The 20903-nt window shown below is 42.9% G+C and overlaps 1 protein-coding gene across 2 annotated transcripts in view; it reads right to left on the bottom strand.

The window, feature by feature from the left end:
- The window catches only part of RUNX2 (RUNX family transcription factor 2), a 222432-nt gene that overhangs the window by 110301 nt on the left and 91228 nt on the right, over window positions 1-20903 (bottom strand). The gene's annotated exons all lie outside the window — the stretch shown is intronic.

Below are 20903 nucleotides of genomic sequence, written 5' to 3'. Positions count from 1 at the left end.
TTTAAACTAAACGAAGGAATGTCTCCGAGATCAAAGCAAGGCAATCTCGAGTCTGCTGGATGTGGTAACTGGAAAGGGACGTGAGCTCGTCTCTCATCACTGAACTTCCACCGCTCCGCTGGAGAAGTCAAGATGTAAATCGGGCCATGGAAGAGGCTGACTTGCAGAATGTAAATGTGGTGTTGATGCTTGAAGATTTTTACCTCCTCAGGGAGGAGGGGTGTGCGTTTTTATCTTTCAGCTTGTGGGTGTGGAACTGAAAACTAATCAGATTATGCTACACGTGGCCTCGCCAGATGCTGACACTCAGGGACTCCCTTTCTTTGTACCGTGTACACCACCCACCAGTTTTTTTTGTGTGTGTGTGTGTTTTTTTTCTGGTACCAAGGAGATCTGGTTACCAGATTTTCAACAGATGCTTTTACCACTCTCAAGCGCGTTAGCTATTTTCAGTCATCGCCCAGTTCTATCTTTTTTGCTTTTGCCTTAACAAGAAGTATCATGGGAGTCAGGTGTCTCTGTAAAAGAGCCAAGGGAAGGCAGAAAGGTCATGAAAGTCAGAACCTGGGCTCTCACCTGCTGGGGACAGAATTGCTGGGACATCCCAAGCAGAATGGAGGATGATGACCCAACATGAAATACCACCATGGCTTCTGTTTGCTATACATCAGGAGTGTGCTCAGCATCAGCTAGTGAAGTTTGGAAAGTCACTCCATGGAGTGACTACAGCTGGAAAGGGCAAACAAAATAAAAATCCTTTGAATGCCAGGGCTGGTAACCTAGGCTTTCTATGGCTCTGGGTTCAGCGCTGAGATTGAAAAAGAAGAAAACTTTAATGGAAAAGGGACTTTCCCTCAGGCTAAGGAGTGGCAGAAAGAAGAATAATCACCTACTTTACAAGCTATGAATTTACAGCCTATACATCCCAAGCTTTCCCGGACTTCCAGAAAAGCACCTCAGAGCCCAAGAACCCAAGTTTTGATTATTCCCACTGTTTTCCAAAGGTGAAGTGCTTTAAAAAGTAAAGAATGGGCACATTTTTTCCTACTACCATTACATGTGTTTGAGACAAGCACTCTGATTATGTCTCTTTTAACACTAGCACACTAGTGACATACTTCTGTGTACGCATTGTAGAAGACAATTTCACACCAGAAAAAAAGATAGGTTACATGTCCTCTGAATTTCATCACAAATTCTCATTAAATTCTTATTGGATGTCTTCCTGCATTTCATCCCATTTGGTCCTATGGATCAGATGTAACGGAAAGATACTGATAGGGGCTTGACTGTGAATTCAGCTACAGACTTGTAAAGCTGAAGTCAAGGGACCCACATTTATGCCACGGTAAAGGAGTTGAGACCTGAGCCTAAGGCTTTTTAACAGCTGTTGTGCAGGGACTGAATAATGCTGAGCATTCAGCATGAACCAAAAATATTCATTGTTGTGTTACAAATTTCAGACAACACATCTCTGCAGCAAGATGTCACTCCAAAGCAGTGTCAATCTACATACTAGAGATAAAAATAAGAGCGACGTAAATCAGCAAAAGCCCAGAAGAAGCATGTCAGCTCTTTACAAGGAAAAAATCTCTGAAGCAAGTCACAAGGGTCCCTCTTGTGTCCCTTGTCTCGTGACAAACTGTCATCCCTGGGCTGGCTTCCCCCCCTCCCCAGTCCTACCGAATGCACCCAATCCAAAGTTCATGAAAAAAAATCCCAAAACACAGAAGAGCCAAACATTTTTTACCCAGGAAAGGGGAAAGCTTGGAACCCTTCCAGTCTCTTGGGTAAAGACACAATTATGAGAAGAAAAATATAATCCACCCAAGAGACATAATTACATAATTAGGCCATAGGCTGTGCATAGGAAAGGTTCTTATAGTTCATAAAACAAGGAGCTACATAGGTGCAGTAACTGCAGTTAATTCACTCAATGGAGAAAAAAAATATGTTTGTTTTTTAAATAGCTAAGGGCACCAGTTTGCATTAGACTGGAGAGCTTATTCTCCTGACTGTACACAGAGCTCTATTAGTGTCAACAGGAGTCACTCAGACGCAGGCAGAAAACAAGACTCTGTCTCTTTTTGTTCTTAAAAAAAGACATATTTTTTTTACCCAGGGCAGGTAAGCCCTGTACCTGAAACTACTGCAGAGAAATGGAAATAAATAAAGACAGAGGCACGTACGCTGTGGATGGGCTCAGCTCCTATACAACGGATCTAAGGTGGCCCATTGCCAAAATCCCACTGACCTCCTCCTCCCTGACCCCTGCTCTCCCAAAGGTCTGCAGACTACTGGTTCGGCTCCAAAAGGGCCAGATCTACCTCCCAGGGGAACCAGTTACGCTACTGTCTTCCTGGAGCTGTGGCTCCAACCCAGGGTGAGCAGAGGCAGGGGCAAGTTTGAACCTCAGCGCAGAGGTCAAGCCCATGGAGCATCTCTGGTGTTGATGGTCATCTCCCCACTGACTTACTGGGAGCAAAAGCAAAGGTCTGTGAGGGGAAACGATCCCATGGGTGTGCAACCTGTGTCCCCTCGTCCCTGTTGGAATGACTCTAACGCAATCATCGCAAAGCCTTGGAGGATATAAAGTGCTATCGCTGCTTTTTAAAATTCAGCCAGGGTCTTTGAAAAGCATGCATCCAGCTGAAAGACAGACCCAGAGGTCGGGGGTTTTCAGCAAACTGCAACAGCTGCAAAGGAGCCTCTCGCTCTCAAAATTTCTCTATGTAGAGAGGCGAAAAACGCCTGCTCGGAGCAGGGCTCCAGGCTGCTCCTCCGGCAGACAAGGGACTGATGGGGAGCATGTGGCAGGGAATGAGTTGGCCTGGAAGCTTGCACAGGGCAAGTTGTGTTCCAGCAGCAAAACTGGAAGATGTAATGAATGAAACCAAAACGGTGCTTTGAGAAAAAGGACAAGCAGAGCAGGAAGGGGCTTGAGTGGGATTGCTTTCGCACTGGTTCCCTCCCACCCTTCAACTCATCCCAGTGCTGCTGCAGGATCCACACTGCCCGCTGCTCTGCTCCTCTGCTGCGGTACAGCCTCGGCTCGCCAGTAAATAAGCAAGGTCTCCCCTTGCTGTAGTGGTGGGTTTTTTTCTTTCTCTCTTCTTTTCGAAAAACTTTTGAATTCTGACTTGAATCTTGAAGCTTCTTCTACAAAGCTGAGCAACACCCCGTATGAACATCAGCACAAACCAGCTGGGTCGGGGAGGGAGCAGGTGGGACCCCCTCGTGCCACGATGCTCTGCCTTCACCTTTATCCATCCTTCACGAACATAAAGGAATCTGTGTGCACGTGTGCCAGGAAACCAGCTAAACATTGCTCAGAGACATTAAAGACAACTCATATAAACAGAGACTGTCACGCAAGTCTCGGTCCCTGCCTTAATTCCCTTTGCATGCTGGTATCTGTTACACTCTCCCCCTTCTCCTCCCCCTTTTTTTAGCAGAAGGGGGGAAGAGAGAGAGCAAGGGCTGTCCCGCAAAAGCGCAAGAGCTCCTCATTCTGACTTGATCATCTTCATCCTAACCCAGCAATATCTTTGAGGAATAAGGCTTTTTTCCCCCCCACAAAGGTAGCTATCCTATAAAGAGCCTGCCAACTTCTGTTGCTTGCTGCAGCGACCGGCAGTAAAGATCATAGAAAACGAAGGGGGCGAGGGGGCGGGAGAGAAAAAAATCTCCTTGAACTGGCCTCCCTCCAGCTGGCAGGAGGGGACGGTTTTCTTAACGCTTGCGAAACCTGATTACTTTAAAAGAACGAAAAGGGGGGGAGGGGGGGGGCGATGTAAACACAGCCATTAAACCAGATTTAAGGCGCTTAGTTTAAATCTAGTCATAACAGCTCTCTGATGCTATGCTGCTCTGCTCTCTAGACATCAATAAGGTGCATTTTCCTTTTTGGTTTTGTTTTACACCCCCCAAACCAGGAGCATATTGCAGGCTGAATGCTGCGGTTACAATGGGAATTCAGGCATGGAAGAAACAACAGTTAAGCAATAATAGATGGATGTGTGCATGTTTGCACTCTATCTTTCAACAGATTGTTTTGCTGCGTTAGAAGACTACCGTGTTTATATCCATGCAGCAGGTTTTAAGCAGATTGTTTAAACTTGATTAAAGTGGGATATTTCTAAAATAACCTTACTAATAAAATTCAGATGGCTAAAGAAACCTAAAAACATGGTTAAAAATAAAAAAGATGCCATTTCAATCTACAGTGGTGGGGGTAACATGATATAAACTCCAAAAGAAAACAGTCTTTACAAGTTCGACTTGAAGGATTATCTTGTGTATCAGCACCCTCTGTGGCAGAGTAGCATTTATCCACGTATCCACCCATGTTAATGCTGTTGCACAATTTACTACAGCTGTGATAGACAGATAATTGCTTTATCCACTCAAGTGTAATAAACGGAGTCTACTATGTTAATCCTTGTATTCTTATTGTCTGTGAATGCCAAGTAAGGGAGAGACGGATACTGAAAACCCTACCCTCTCCTTCCAAGACTACTGGAGTTTACTCACCCTCAGACCTGCTAAAGTGTTCTTATTGCATTCCACTCCCCTGCTTGCAGCGCCAAGTACTTTGAGAAGTATCAAGTTATTGTTATATAAAGGGCACCTACACTCAGGCTATATGGAGGCAGAAGCCAGGATGTAGCAGCCTTTAGAAAAAAATAAAACCAAACCAACCACCCTCAAACATCTTTTCCTATTCAGTAAGTAAAACAGGCCAAGTATTACTTGTTCCTGGGCATAGCACAGAAAGTAATTAACCTGTCCTTCTAAAACTGGACATCTATTCAGTTTCTGTGGAGTCTGTCTGACTGTTGAGAAATGTCATTTAGCTGCTGGCCCATCAGTGTTTTCCACAAAAATCCATAAAGATTTTTTATTTTGAATGTCAAAACCAGGCGTATCCTTTAAAAGGTTTACAGATTCCTGGCGGCTTCATGAGCTTAGGCTTGTGGCATCAAATTTGTAATGACAGTTTGATGGATGTCTCCCTTTCTTCCTCCTGAAAGGCATAAAGAATTGGTGGTTCCCCCAGTAAAAATGATGCTTAATGTTGTTCTTTGCTCTTATTCATACACTTAAGTGTGTAAAAAAGTCTCGTGCTGCTGGCAACGAGTGGGTTTATTGGGGCAACTTTCATGTTGCAGAAGGTATTCAGCTTTCTGTGTAATCACAGCACTTGCACAAGCACCTACATGATGCGCAAGTTTTGAAGACGGACAGCCTTAAGCGGCACATAAATGATGTGGCGGAGCTTAAGAGAAGAAACGTTGGCCTGAAGATCCTGCCAACCATCCTGGAGGTGAGTCGCAATTTTTATCCCCTTGTTATGCTCCACCTCTATCTGCCAATGCTAGCAGGGGCATTTTGGTCTCAGGTGGAACCTGGGATGGATTAACTTGCTTTCAAGTCTTTGAGGGAAAGAAATTGTCATTTAAAGGCTGAAACACAGCCATAGGGGACGCATGGATGGGAGTTGGGTGTTACAACATAGCCCGCTGACTATCACTAATGGTATTGAAATGGAAGGTATTTTATGTGTCTTCAGCCAGCTAATATTTATTATTTTCATTAATAACTTGGATGATGCAATACAAAACACGATTATAAAATCTTGAGATGACATCTGGTAGGGAGGAGTCCTCCAGACTTTGGAGAAAGGGGTCAGAATTCAAAACAATCTTAGCAAATTGGAGAAATTATATTTGACATGTCATTAGCAGAATGGCACACAGTAAAAGTTAAGTGCATTGTACTACACTTTGGAGCAAGAAATCAAATGCTGAAATGCACCACAAGGACAAACCTATTAGCCAGCAGCACTGCAGAGGAAGATCTGGGGGGTAGCAAGGAGTTGCAAGTTGACTGTGAGTCAATAGGATTCTGTCTTTTTAAAAAAAAATGAAGTAAATGCAGTTCTGGGAAAGATTAATGGTTAAGTTGCATAGAAGACATAGAAGGTAACTATTACACTCTGCTCAGAAGTGGTGAGACATCAGCTGGACTGCTTTATCCATTTTGGGACACAACCCTCTTAAGAAAGATATGGACAAATGAGAGAGAATCCAGAGAAGAGCAACAGGAGCAATAAGAGATTTAGAAAGCATGACCTACATGGAAAAGTTGAAGGAAATACATTTGTTTAGTCTAGAAAAGAGATGAGCAGGAAAGGACATGATAAGAGCAAAATGTTTTCTAAAGAAAATGGTAATCAATCGATCTCTCTGTCAGCTGAGAACAGAACAAGAAAAAGCTGGCTTCATTTGAGGTAGAGGAGATTTAAGAGATTAATGTATGATATTAGCAAACTCCTTTTTAAGTATAAAAGAAAAAAAACCACAAAAAACAGACTTGGTAAGTAAGTGGAAGGCACAGTACTGGAGGATTTAAGAATTTGGACAGATGTCAGTGATGATCTAAGTATATATAATACTTCCTCTGAGGAAAAATGGACTAGGTCGCCTGAGGTTTCTTTTAGCCCCACTGTTTTAGGACTGAGTGATTGTCTGTGCTTGGTTAAGTCACGTACACAATATTTTCAACATGAGTACATTAAGTCAGGCAGCTCGTGCTAACTGTGGGCCTGATGCTGCAAAGTGTTCAGCACCTCCAGCTGCCACGAAAGGGCACAGTGAAAGGCAGGCTGGGTCTGCTTAGGTATTCCAGACCACAAGGAACCTGAGTTTGGAAACGCTGGTCTTAATCCCTCTGTGCCAGAGTTTCCTATGCCTCTAATTTCAGAATAACTGTCATTTCTTTGCCTCACAGTGGATATGACAAGATTGATTTCACCATTAATTTAGCAAGCATGACTCCAAGATTCCACTAGTTTTTGGGGGAGACACAATGAACTAAAACTAGATTTCATGCCCAATGCTCCAGTGTTCCTGCATCGCCAGACGAAGGTCCAGATACTAGTCCCTGATTGGGTTTGGTTGTTGCTTTCTTATTTGTGCATCTGCTGGTTATTTAAAGAGAGATGGTCCCACGCAGAGTAGCCCTGGCCATCCCCTTCTGCTGAAACATATGTGGTCCTCTCCATGCAAGTATGAAGAACAAGAGACACCAAAATGACAAACTTCTTGGGGAAAAAAAAAACCAACTAAGCCTGAAAGCAGATGTTTTGGACAGCCTATGTATTCCATGAGAGTGTAGGGAACTCCTCAGCGCAGTGAGAGACTATAAAATCCTGGGACTTTCCACAAGACAGCCTCATTATTTGCATTATTTGCTCCTGGAAATGCTTCATTCATAACTATCTCCACTGGATATTCTTTTTTCCTTTAGCAGAAAAGAAAAGCAAAGCTACATTCTGCTATTAGCTACACAAACTCAAATCCTGTCCTTGCTACAGAAACTCCAGCCACATACATTCATCTGACATTAAACCCCCGCAAGCCCTAAGGCCGACTGCCTCTACCTAGCACCGGCCGTTTAATAACATCATGCCCAGAACTCAGCAAAGCATTGCAAGCGCATGAGATGCAAGTCGTTGGCCAAAGTTAAGCCTGTCCCTATGGGACAGGTCGCTAATTCAGTGCCTAAGCCAGGTATTTGACCTGCTCAGGGGCAATGCCTCGTACCGAAAGCCCCAGCGGGGGACAGAGGGGAGGGCGGTGAGTGTCACAACTGCATTTGGCTGCAAGGAATGTATTATTTTTTTGAAGGGCTCTGGCAGGGGGCTGACCCTTTTGCCGTCAGTTGTAAAGTTTGTTTAGTAACGGGGAGCCTCCTGTGAACTTAAAAACAATAGGAAAACAGAGTCCTGGAGAATAAATCTCGCCCCCTGCCCCAGTTGCTTGTGCGTTTGGCTACCAGAAGGTAACAAATCCCCAGGAATGTGGGCGGTGGGGGGGGATGTGCCTGCGAGATGGAGCTGGAGGGTGGCCAACACAAGCAGCGGGCGATGCCATTCACCGCGCAGCGAACTGTGCTGATGAACACCCGGGGAAAGCCTGGGAAAAGCAGGCAAGATATCTCCTACGATGGCTCCCCCTGCTTCTGCAGGGAGGTCTTCAGGAGCTCATCCCACAGAAACCCCAAACACCTCTTCTACTGCTTCTATCTGAATCAAATTTAGTAGAAAGCGGGCTTCTCAAGGCATGGTGGAGAAGATCGGTCCAAACAGGACCTGATTTTTACTTCTGAATTCATGAGTCTCCCTTGCCCATACACCAGGGGAGCTCAGAGGGCATTAATTTTTGGTCACTGGATGGGACATAGCATACGAGACAGGGAAACCTCTGTCTTATCACCAGTCCTCTGAGCTGTGCAGTCCTCCCCCAAGTTCATTTTTTAAAGATTATAGCTCACAGGCTCTACTTTGACTCTGCTGTAACTACTCCATTATTCCACTGCTAAACAGAAATCCGCTTGGGCATTACATTGTGGGTGCAACCTGCTGGAAAAAGGAAAATCAAAGAAACAGAAGCTGTAAATGTCTAGTTATAAAAATCACAAGTCGTTCAAATGGGCAGCTGTGAAGTTGATAGCTTTCAAAGATGTACACAAGCACATACATACAGCCCTAACTACGTATACATACTTCGAGCTTGGAAAGACGTTAGAACGCGTTGGATCATCGCTGGCATGTGCTTCGAATAATCTCTAACTATTTTATTATTATTTTGGTGAGTCATTAAGTTTGGATGCCCACTACAGCGCACCACTGGAAAACATCTCTGCAATGCAAGAGTAGCAAGGATATTTTATTCTGCTCTCTTAAAACAGGCAGAAATAACACTAAAGTACTTAAATTCTGGAAATACTCATCATCCCCTTGCTATTAATATCGCCTCAATAGCTCATTCTATTTAAAGCAAGTTTCTTTCTTTGGGTTTTATTTTGCGGGTGGCAAATCCTCATTTAATTCACAGGATAAAAAAGTATGAACCTACAATTGGAAAAATGGGATTGTATGGGGCCCAAGCCATCCACCAGAGCCATGAATAGAGGCTTTGCCACTGTCTTCAGTGGGAGACAGCCTGGCCCTGAAGTCTTTACAGCTTGCACAGATTTGAATTTTATTATTTGCTTTGTTTTTAATGTCATATGACTCATTTTAAGGAATAATATAGCTGCTTCCACTGTAATGGTTATAGTTATGTCTCTGTGAGGCCAAAACTTGATCCCTTGGTTATGGAATTTTAGATACAAGCTGTGTAGTCTACCTTTTAGCCCTACCGCTTGCTTTTTTTCCACAGAGCAAATAAGGCACACTCAAGCCATTGGCACCATTTATTAGAGGACAACACATACATATGAGGGTTTCCTTTTTCTTTAAGCACAGCCCTGTTTTAATTCCATCAAAGAATGATGGAAAATAGAACACAAAGTGCTCTCCCCTTTTTGTCCAAGAAAAGTAAAACAAGCAACACTGGTGATGCTGAAGAAATTGGATACTTTTTAGTGGTGCATTGCCCTGGGTTTTTTTACAAGTAAAACTCATCTGTCTTAACCAATTTAAATGAAGTAAAAAGGCAACAACAGAAAAGAAGGATGGAAAACTTTTTCCAGCTTCAACACGAACTGTGAGGAAGTCAAAGCTTAAAAAAAGAAAGTTATTTTTTTGGTAAAAGTCTACAGAGTGCTCAGCACTATGACAAAGGAATAAATTTGGTTTTTAACTCTTCTCCAGGTAGGATGGATCATTCCTTGTCCTTTCACTCCAGCTTCCCACAAGGCCCATGGGATTATTCTCCTTTTGGCAGCAGAAAAGGAGTTTGGCTGTCAGTGACCCCTCATTGACCAGTTTAGATAAACAACAAGTTATTTCTCCCTTGACAAAAGACTCTGTGTGCTAACGATTCTCCTTCATCAAAGGACCAACATAAGACTAGGACTGAACCCCATTTCTAATCCCTGATGGATTTAGATGGCCAAACTACTGCCAAGGGTGATCTGCTGTCAAGTCTACCCCCCAGCATGTGGCAGCATTTCTGACAACACGTTAGTTTAAAATTATGTATCTTATATAGAGTAGGGAAAATATGCTCCCTTCTCTATCATACTGACCTTTCACTGCCTCATTTGAACAGAACATCTATCCCTGACACTCACTCTCTCACCAGGTATGGTGGTAATTTACTTCCTGCACATCACTCAGATTTGAGTGAAAAGTGTTTTTTCCGGTTTTGCTTTTCTTTGATAAAGTTTCTTGCTAGCATTTGAGAATGGCTGACATCACTGTTTGCAAATATTTTGATAATGTTTCTTGCTTTCTTGTTCATTGTGGCATAAATCTTTACTAAAATAAATGGATGCACACTGGTATAAAACTGATGTAAAAGAGAACTGTGGCCGCTGAATTTAAAGTGAAAGTCAAGGCTGGCTCACTTGACAGTTAAGGTAACTGTACCTTTACGAAGCGCTGTGGTTTTCACACCTTCATATTTAGCGTTTGGATGTCTCCTTCTCTGCTCTCACAAAAACAGCGACACGAAAAACTGGTCCAAGGCCTTCTCCTGCCAGGCAGGGACGGCACCCAGCTCCTGACGGCACCCCGAGCCCCAGGACCAGGCGCGGGACCACCGTCCCGCAGCACGGCGGGGTCAGAAGTGCCACCGTGTTGCCAAAAGGTATTGTGTCCCCCATCGCGTCAGACCACCTGTAAAAGCGGCGGGAGACGACGCGCCAGGGAGAAGGATGAGGCGCGCTGTAATTAAAACCTGCCCTTTTCATTTTGTTGTGCGTGTGAGTGAAGTGGCCTCATTTAAAGTAAGGTAACGTCATTTCCACTGGCTGCAGTTTCTAAAAGTTGCTTATCCTAAACTGAAGTGTAACTCATTCTGATGGAGTGACTCTGTTATGCAGTTTTGGTATGCACACATGATGGTGCATTCCTTCCGTGTCTCTAATTCTGGTCAGAGGCCGCGCCATTTATTGCCGCTTCAGTACACTGAAAAGCAAGCTGACGTGTATATGGAAACAAACACACCAGCACCCTCACACATGCTAAAAATGACATTTTTGTGTCTGCTCACAGGGAAAAAAAAAAGGATTAATTATGCACAAACATAACAACTTTCTCTAACTCTGCCTGGACATGGTGAAAGAGAAGTGGCCCTGTAATCACGTCTCTTCTGAGAATACTGCCATATGGTTTTAACAGAGGTTTATTTCCTGAAGCAAGAGAGGACTGCAGATTCTCAATCCAACTAAAATAATTATGCAGACAATTTCACTCCATTACTTGCAGTGGAACCCAAGCTGTGTGGTCCTCACATGCTTGCTGACACCTTTAAAGAGACATTAAACCATTTTTACATAAAATTCCCTTAATGGGTGGGATGTAGGATGAATTTCCTGGAAGATTAGCACCTGTCGCATTGCATAAGGCTTGCATCTGACTGCTGCATTAATTCCCTTCAGTTGGTAGACAGCAAAAGTGCGATTGAAGCCTCCAGAATACAGAACACCAAAGCATCAACCATATCTCTAGAGGGAAACTTCTCTCCTTGCTGAGGTTTCCTATGCAATTATTTTACCTCCCACATTTGACCCTGAAACAGCACAGGACTTGAGTACAAATGGGTGCCCCACAGTAAGTTCAAGGAAATTGAAATATAGCCTTAAATTCCAGTGTTGGGTTATGCTACGAGCACAATGCAGAGACTTTGCTGAGAACTTTTTTCAGAGCCACCCTGGGCTGCCGATCTTTCCCCTCAACTAGATAGATCGCAGGATAAAACTTCCAATCTTTCAATCAACAACGGGTAAAAATCCAGGCAAAATGAAACCACTTTGACTCAAAATAATAAAACGTGTATTAAAACAACACCTATCCAACTTTGAATATAAACTACAGGAATCCTGTAAAAACAGGGATATTAACCAAGACACACAGTGATTAAAGGATATTTTAAAGGGAGAAGGGAGACCACCCTTAAAGCATGGAAATATCCCTTTTGGACTAAAATGCAATCTGGTTTTTTTTTGGTAACTGTGTCTGATTTTAGTTACAGTAGCTAGTTTATGGAATTAGCAAACATACTACATTTCAGACCAGCAAATCCAATTAAATCAGAAGAAAGCATACACATACTTTTAACGTGCCAATCTGCCTATGGTGTTAGAAAGACATAATTCCCGGTAGCAAAGGGGTGAGGGACGGGGAAGAAGGTTTGACACAGGGTCGGGGGATTTTTCGTAGTGTAAAATGCTAATTTCTTCAGATCAAAAAGGTAAATGTAAAGAAAAAAGCGACCGGGACTATGAGATCAGATCAGAAATCAGGTATATACCAGCAGCAAACCACAGGGCGCAACTGAATGGTGCACAGGGTTGTTTTCTTGATGGTTTGCAAATCTTGGCGCAGCTTGAGGCTACTGAACAAGCACGCTCCTCTGCTGGGCATGGGAGCTCTGCAACGGTTAATGGCACATTCGGCATGCGTGTGGCCTGAGCAGCGAGGAAACCGAGCAGGAAACATGTTTCTAATCTTTTTCTAGCGGCAATTTCAACATTATGCTACAGATAAATTATGGTAATATAAATAGTAAAATCCATTTCTCAATTCTTCAGCCCGGCGTCTGCCACCACCTTAAGTTTCTGCAGGCAGGACGGGCACAGGATGCTCTGCGATGGGGTGGAGGTTTTGTGCTCAACTCCTGATCATGCCATATGCAAGGCAGTCTCCTCTCTGCTTTCCCTCCCACATTTTATCCCTTTGTGTTGTAAGCTCGTTGTAAGCTCTGGGGAATTTTCTCCCATTTCAAGTCTGGGGAGCGTGGTACCGAAAGATCCCCCTCCTAGCTGTGGTGTTGCTACATCCTACTACAAAGCAACTGCACCTCTGATAAAATTGTATGAGTGTATTCACCATTATCAAGGTTGCCCTTACTAATACAACCAAATAAGGTTGGTTTGTTAAGTCAACAGTACTTTCTCAGTCCTGTGCCCAAGCAAAATGCTCTGACTGAGCCTTTCAACACAGCAAAGAAATACTGAAGACGTTAGCAATGGCATTGTCTTTCTGTGACATTCTAAAAAAAGTTACAAACGTATTTCTGTCCAAGCTGGATTTAACAATGCTCTCTCTCTCCCAAACCTTCTGTTTTCAAAACAAAACCTAAATTTCAGGCCAATGTTTCCTGTGGTGACCGTTGTGGTTAAACAATATTTCTGAGTTTTGCATGCTTGATAAGGTCTTTCAGCTTCATAGCAGAAGAATTGCTTGTCAACTGAGGTGTGGCAATTGGAGATACAAGGTTAAACCCAGCAGAAATGGCCAGATCCAGTTCTCTTCTTTGTTTATGGCAAAACTCCCACTTACTTCAAGGAAAGCAAGATTTGGGCTGATACAGCTATTCCAGTTTGCCTTTGGTTTTGTGGGGAGAAGGGCCGCAGCTTTTCTTCTGTTATTCACCGAAACAGGAGGAAAATGCTCAGAAGGATAAGAGTGCCGGGGTTTGGCCAGCTGCACCTACTCTTTCACACTACGTGCCACAAACGTCTAAAGTGGATCTTGGGGAAATTACCCATAGTGGTTTTGAGGTTTTAAATAAGGACAAAAAACAAAAGCCAGGAAAACTGCACTTGAACACTGATTCACTCTATAAATTGATTTAGCTTTCTGGCAGTTGAATTGAAAGTTCAAAGGGGCAACCTGCTTTATCAAGATGCAACCCTGCTTTGAAATAATTTAGCCAAAATGTCACCTTCTTCCTTGAGAAGATTTTGGCTCTCCAAAAGTATTACCTATTAATTTTGAAGTATTATGAGTCATGTATTTAACACACTTTCTCCCCAGTCTGACATGGACGAGTGAGACCAAACCTGCACAGAGACCTGCTCGATAGGCAGGACCACGAGTATCTGGAGGAATTCAATCTTAGTTTAGTAATAAAAAGAGGCACCAGTGATTTACAAACAACTAGGAAGAATTGTTGTCCTCACCAATGAATAACATCAGGTAATTTGGGGACTTTGCACAAAAGTCAGGAACTCAGTAGTCATATAAAAATGTGCTAATCCCATGAAGCAGCAGTGAACACTCCTACGCGTATGGTTATAATGGCTGGCATTCATGGGCCCACATTAATGTGCTGGTGAAAGTACAATGAGATCTCTGACCACAAATGATAACAACCTTAGTTTTATGCCGTGCCCTGAAGGCAAAACTTTGGAAAAGCCAGCGTTCCCTTGGTCTTTTCAGAAATGGCACAGACTGTTGGTTCCTTATCTTGATGGGGATTTCCACTCATCTTAGTTCTTTAAGATGGAACCTGTAAAACTTTTTTCCCTGTACCTGAATACATTGGATGCCTGTTTACCTGACAGGCAGGTTTGGACTCTCTTGTCCATGTCAGACTGGGGACAAAGTGTGTTAAATACATGACTCATAATACTCCAAAATTAATAGGTAATACTTTTGGAGAGCCAAAATCCTCTCAAGGAGGAAAAGGAGTCTATCTGTCCTGTACTGAGGTCTACAGGAAATTGCCAACACTGCAAACAACAATATAATGGAACATTTCACCAATTAATCTTCAAATTATGGGCTTGTTAGACATCATTGCCTTCCCATCAGCACTGCTAAGAGTTTATTAGCAGGTTCTAGAGCACTCCAGGTTATGCTCTCTCCCATGTCTTAGAAATTACTGAACTTAAATCAATGTGATTAATATGATCTTCAAAACATGCTGTATCCTTGACCTTTAATGGAGCAACTAAGAGGGAAACAATTTATCAGCTAGCAGCACAAATAAATAGTATTCACATATTTCTTTCCCTGCCTTTTTCTGTGTTTAATTCCTTACAAATCTAATCCATTTTTTTTGTCTTCCTCTTTTTCATTTTCTGGCGGCTTCCTCCAGAAAACAAACCAACAGAGAACACCAAACCTTTCTTCTTTGATGTCTTCCATTCATCTTATTTTTCCCTCCTTCTCTTAGTATTTGCTGCACATGTATTTTTGGGTGCTTTTACCTCCTCCCATTCACTAACCTTTCATTGCTCTAGCTATAATAGCACCAGGCTTTTAAGTCTACTTTTTCAAAAACTACAATTTTAGTAATCTGCTCTGCTTCTCCGTGAACTGTAAGCCTTTAGAGATGGGTATGGTACTGGAGAAGTTAGTTATTTCTTGGCTGTACCAGATACCCTTCACTCTATGGTAGCACCTTGGCCAACGTGTGGAGCAGCAGGAGAGAATTCACCATTTCCACAGCTTTTCTTTTCTACCTGAGCTTTTCTACACCAGCACTTCGATGAACAGGAGGGACATGCTGGACAGTAACACACAGAGGAACACACCTGGCATCCCAAATTACTCCCATGTGTTCACTGTTGCTAACAAAAGATGAGGTTAGCAAATATGAGAGGCTCCATTTCGGAAATATATATATGGGCAGCATGGAGAAGCGACAGAAAAGTTATTAATTACAAAAGACAACAAAAAAGGTCATCGCAATACTGTGAGCCAAAATTAAATGGGATTTCACAGTCACTGCTCTGGTACCTTGCTTTTAGAAATGCATCGAGCCAAATTTTTCACAAACAACTTGACAATTTATTACTGTCTGTAATGTAGAAATGAATTGGCCAAAAACTGGCAAAAGAAAAAGTTTTTCTCATTAACGTCAGGCTGCAGAATTCCAGATTAAAACAGCCTGGAGGCTTTCTCCCTTCTAATAGATCTCAATTACTTTTTCCCCCTTAGGGGAGAAATGACCAACTAGGTCTTGCAGCAGCAGGTTTACGGCTAGTACACTGCCAATGTTTCCAGGAGAAGCCTCTTCTCACGATTTTCTGACCCTGTTACAGAGCTCACTCAGACTAACTTTTTTTTTTGCCTAACAAACTTTATAAATTTTTAAATAACGCTTTAAAAAATAAATCTTGCTCAGGCACTCAGCTAATGGGAACTGACTTTTTTGGAGCTCACTTTCTGTTCCCAAAGCAGAAGCCGGTCTCAGCGAGACATTTAATTGAAACCTGGTCACTGTCCACTTCGCAGCCCCTGCTATTCATCACGAAGCTCGGACGTGCCGTCAGCACGGGGGGTAACGAAGCCCGACACAATTGAGGCTGTGTTCACGCAGCCTCTTCAGGTTGCAGCTGTGCCAGCTGATGAGGTTATCGTGCCTGGCCTCTCTCCACTGTTAATCACTCATCTTCTACCGCAGCTACCGCCGATTTGGAGCAGGACTCGGCTTTTGACTGATGCTGATTAGAGGAGCGCTGGGGAATGGTGTCCTCCCCAGACAGCACGGCTGTGACTGGAAGAGGACACCCAAGGAGCCCTCAGGCCCCCCAGCCCCTGGGATTCCTCCTGCTAGAGGATGAGCAAAGCAAAGCGATGTGCCTTCCCCCGGCATGGATTTATTGTCACACCAGTCTATGGGACTCACAAATTTCCCAATGTCCCTGGAGACCTGCAGGGAGGCTAAGGCACTTGTGGCAGATGCCTCCACCCTGACACCTGCCTTTGCTATTGTATTTGCAGTGGGTTCTGCTATCAGCCTCCCCCACTGGACGTGGCCTCGATAAACGCTGAATGCAAAGTCCTCCTGAGCTCACGAAGGACCTGACCTAGCTTCTTCTCTTTTCCTCCCTTACAAAAAAATCTTATCTTAACCCACAGGAAAAAGATGGGAGCTTCCCCATGGACATGCATGTTTATGAACATCCATGGACCACCTGTATTAATGTACGATAAGAATCAAACATCATTAGGGACACCAAAACGTTAGTACAGGGACAGACACCACTTGCTAGACCACTGCAGACACAGAGTAGAGGAATGACCCAGAGTTAAGGAACTGGAAATCCTGCCTGTTCAAAGGGGCTGCACAAAGTGGAAAACCCAAACTCACCACTTTCTCAAATCCCTTGTCTAAGGAGGGTCATAACATGTTAAGGAAGAGCAGATTAAGGATATGTTGTTATAAATCCAGAGGTACAAATTTAGGTAACTCACTTTCAAGTTGATATGACTAAATGGGTTACCATTCACACCAAAAATCAAAAGCAATGCTAAGCTGCGATTTACTGGGCCAGGCTGATAGTCTGCCCATGCTCACGATGCAGTCTCGCTTTCTTGCACGGAGCTCACAATCATGCTCGTTGCCTGTGTCCCAGAGAAGTGTTGCAACTTCGCCCTACTCAGCAAGCAAAAGAGGCCACAGGGGATTTCAAAAGCAAATTTCTAAAATCAGCTTTTGATTGCTATATACCAAACATTATAGACTGTGGGAATTAGAGAGTTCAAGGTAAACAAATGCAAGCTATTTTTCCATATCCAGAATATCTGAGAAGTCAAGACTGGTAAAATTTAGGGCCTTAAATACCTGTCAAAGTCGTTCTAAAGATGTCTCTCCCCAACCAGAATGAGAAATAAAATCATTTCTGTTTTGAATGAGGTCCTCAAAACACCCTTCTGTGAGCAACAGTGCTAGTGGGGCTGAGAGAGAACTGGCAAACGTTTTTTATGGAAGCCAACAAACCTAGCTATGTTAAGGGATTCAAAAACTAATTTTTAAAAGAGAATATAAATGCTGATCTAAAAATTGGCTTGACTATTGCCAGTACAGAACCATACAGATACCCGGCCAATTCCTGGGGTGGAATGGGTTACCGTGTCCCAGACCTGGATGGTAACCATCTGCGCGTGTGCTCTCTGCCTGTGGCAAGTGTGCAGCGATTCTACTTATCTTAAGCCTCTTTTATTGAGGGCTAAGCTAAATCAAATCAACTTACATTTATGGGGGGCCAAGAACACCTACCAGGCAGCTGCTGTGGCTCAGCTGACATGTGGAAACACAGACATCCCCTGTAACTTGATCGTGCGTCTAAGCCCTGAAATTTTCTCGGTGTGGACTCAACTGGAGGCTGAAATTAAGTGCAATTCTAGGTCTCCCTTCTTTCAGACTGAAGTGGTGCACAGGTCTAGTGTTAACACTTCACAGCAGGGCAAATTCCATGCATACATACCAAAGCTATAATGATTCTGTAAGTTAAATATAAACAGTTTTGTTTGTGTTGAAATATTTGAACATCTGTCTGCAGTGTTGGGAGCCGGAACAATAGAAGTACATTACTGCACAAGAATCAAATGATGATAATTATGGAATGGAAAACAAAAACTCATGATAGGCTGTTTCATAAGCATGCAGTACTATTATGTGTGTATATATATATGCATATGTAGGCATATAGCATAATAAAAGAAAATGCAAAAAACTCAATAAACATCAATAAGAAAAATTTAAATCTTAAAAGTCTTCCTCATTGAATAAATGAGACTGTGGTTGAAAACACAGCAACAGATATTTATACTCAAGTCTTCAACACTTCAACTCTCTTTGCAATGTTAAAAAAAAACCAATGGTGCTCTCATGAAAAGGCCAAATTCGCAATGCAGAGACAGCTCCTCCCTATCAGGCAGGGTATTCATTATTATTTTAGATGTGCAGAGTCTAAAAAGCTATAAAAATATTTGAGTGTGGTGTGTATCCTTTTAGTTCTGCATATACTCATCTTGTTGTTCCATCAAGCACTTGGCATCAAAGGTTTTCTTTACGTGCAGGTGTGAAAGGTGTGTGTACAAATTAAGGAACCATCTCGTTAGCTATTCAGTCTGTAGGAGCACATAAAAGAACCTGATTATAACAACCCAAGGGATTCATTTTTACTCTGAACTAGGATTCCTGGGCTCCAGAGCTGCTCCTGTCCTCTTTGCACACCCAAGACTCACACTGACTTCTGCAGGACCTCTGCAGGAATCCCCATGCTAGAGAAATGTTCCCTTACTACCAAGATGGATACAAACAGCTACGTCTGTCTTTTCTATTAGCAATTGTTGTCCAAAACTGTCAAATCTATTTGGTGAGATTCATTTTTCAAATGAGCTGCACATCCTACCGGGTACAAGCGATCTGTTCAAATTGATGTATTTTTTCAGTTCAGATCGGGAAATCGCCTTGCCCCCCCCAAGTGAGGTTTGCCAAGGCCCATACTCTCCCTGCAGCTCCAGATGGCTATGACTTCAGTCATATGTTCTGGCCAGTAGTCTCAAGGCTGGGGTTAAACAAGCAGTTTGTGCCTCTCTTACATAAGCACCGAAAGACAATACTACATTCGAGCTCATAAAAATATTTTAATTGGTGATGATTTCCAGACAACTATGTCAAAATTAACTCAGAGTTGATGCCCACTTGCTTAAATTTCATTCATCTGGGTTCAAATTATTTGCTTAAAAGAAGAAACATTTCCTTTTATACACACTTTGGTTTCAACCTCCAAAACCATTGCTAGAAATTAGTTCTAACCACCCAGTCGGCTGCCTCAGAAACCAAGCTCAAATCCATCACTTTAATGACATCAATAACAAATACACAACTTTAAACCCTATTGTGAACAGTGGCATACCAAGGAGCATGTGTAGCTGTCATCTCGTTAGTCACTAGAAAAACACCAACGAAACCCAAAGAGCCTAACCATGACAAATTATTCAAGAGTTTAACCTGAGACATTAATGAGTGCTAAATAGCTTATTTTCATGCTTGCTTAAGGAGATTTGTTTAAAATCCCACCAACCTCCCCTGAATGTCGCTTAGCGAAGCCGTTCATTCTCGTCAAGCTGGTTTTCCTATTCCAGCTAAAACAGCAGGTTGCAAATGTTTGGTTGAGGATGGCTGCCTTCCCCACTCCGCAAGACACACACGCCCGCGGAGGCAACCGCACCAGCGGTAAAGCTCTCTCCCCTCGGCTGCACGAAAGTGGGCGATTCACTCCACAAAGTCAGAAAACGTATGGTTGATAAAAGCATGTGCACCTGATTGTGGTCATTTGTCTTTTCAGACTTTCTATTTTGTCTGGTTTTCGTCTCTCCGGGCTGTACTACTGTAAAGCTCCTAAGTAGGCACTACAAGAGCCTGGTACTTGCCATTCTCTGAAAGCAGGTATTTAACTCTGACCAAGGGCTGATTTAATGAGAGGCTCACTGCTGCAAGCCACCTTTACCTCTCGCAATGCCTTCAAGGAGTTGAAGGAATTGGGATCTGGAGCCTAAGACAACTACGTTGTTCTGACACAGCAATATGGAGCAGCAACGTATGGTGGGAGCTCAAAGCTAACAAGATAGAAAAAAAAAAAAAGCCCGTTTCTTCCCATCTTGAGGACAGTTAAATATGAAATTAAAAAAAATATATACATATATCAAGATGTTTCCATTTATCAAGGGAAACTGAAGCTTTCTGATTCATATTATGATATACCTTGGATGGGAATATGCCTTAAAAACACAGCTCAAGTAAACAAACACCTTGATCTTCACCGTCTTCCCATATTCATGTCATTCCTGGGGTAGGGTAGTGCCACTATTCTTACTTCACACAAGGTATCAGTAAGTTTGGATATCTGCTTAGAGGAATTTTCAAATGCATGAATGTCATAAAGACGTCAGAGGTGGATGACAGACCTGGAGGACCCGTGTTCAAATGCGTCAGCCACTGAACCATCCTCCTACGTCCCTGCCTTACTCATGTGGCCACAGAGAGCTGGTCTTCAAAACCTCCTGACGTGAGAATTAAAGGGAAAAAAAACCAAAGGCATAGGGTAGGAGTGTTTTGTTCTCTTTAAAAAAAGAAACATTTCGTCTAACAGACAGCCTTTATGCTGACGTTCCAGATATGCTAGCATTGCTTTTTTTCTATATACAGTCTAAATCGTCATTCAAACAAGACATGAGCAGGCTTCCAAAACAGGAGCAGTCTCAAATGCACTCCAAAAAACTGCATTGTGCTCCAATGTAAAACTATTCTTCAGTCCATATGGGAGATCTCAAGCATTTGCTGAGTCTGGCTTTACTTTTAATGGAATTTATGTTGGAGAAACCATTTTATTTTGACCAGATTGGTTTTTATGCCAAAACTTTT

The sequence above is a fragment of the Buteo buteo genome, chromosome 17 (genome assembly GCF_964188355.1).
Source record: "Buteo buteo chromosome 17, bButBut1.hap1.1, whole genome shotgun sequence".
Classification (NCBI taxonomy): domain Eukaryota; kingdom Metazoa; phylum Chordata; class Aves; order Accipitriformes; family Accipitridae; genus Buteo; species Buteo buteo.
This window is presented reverse-complemented; position numbering and strand designations above follow the sequence as displayed.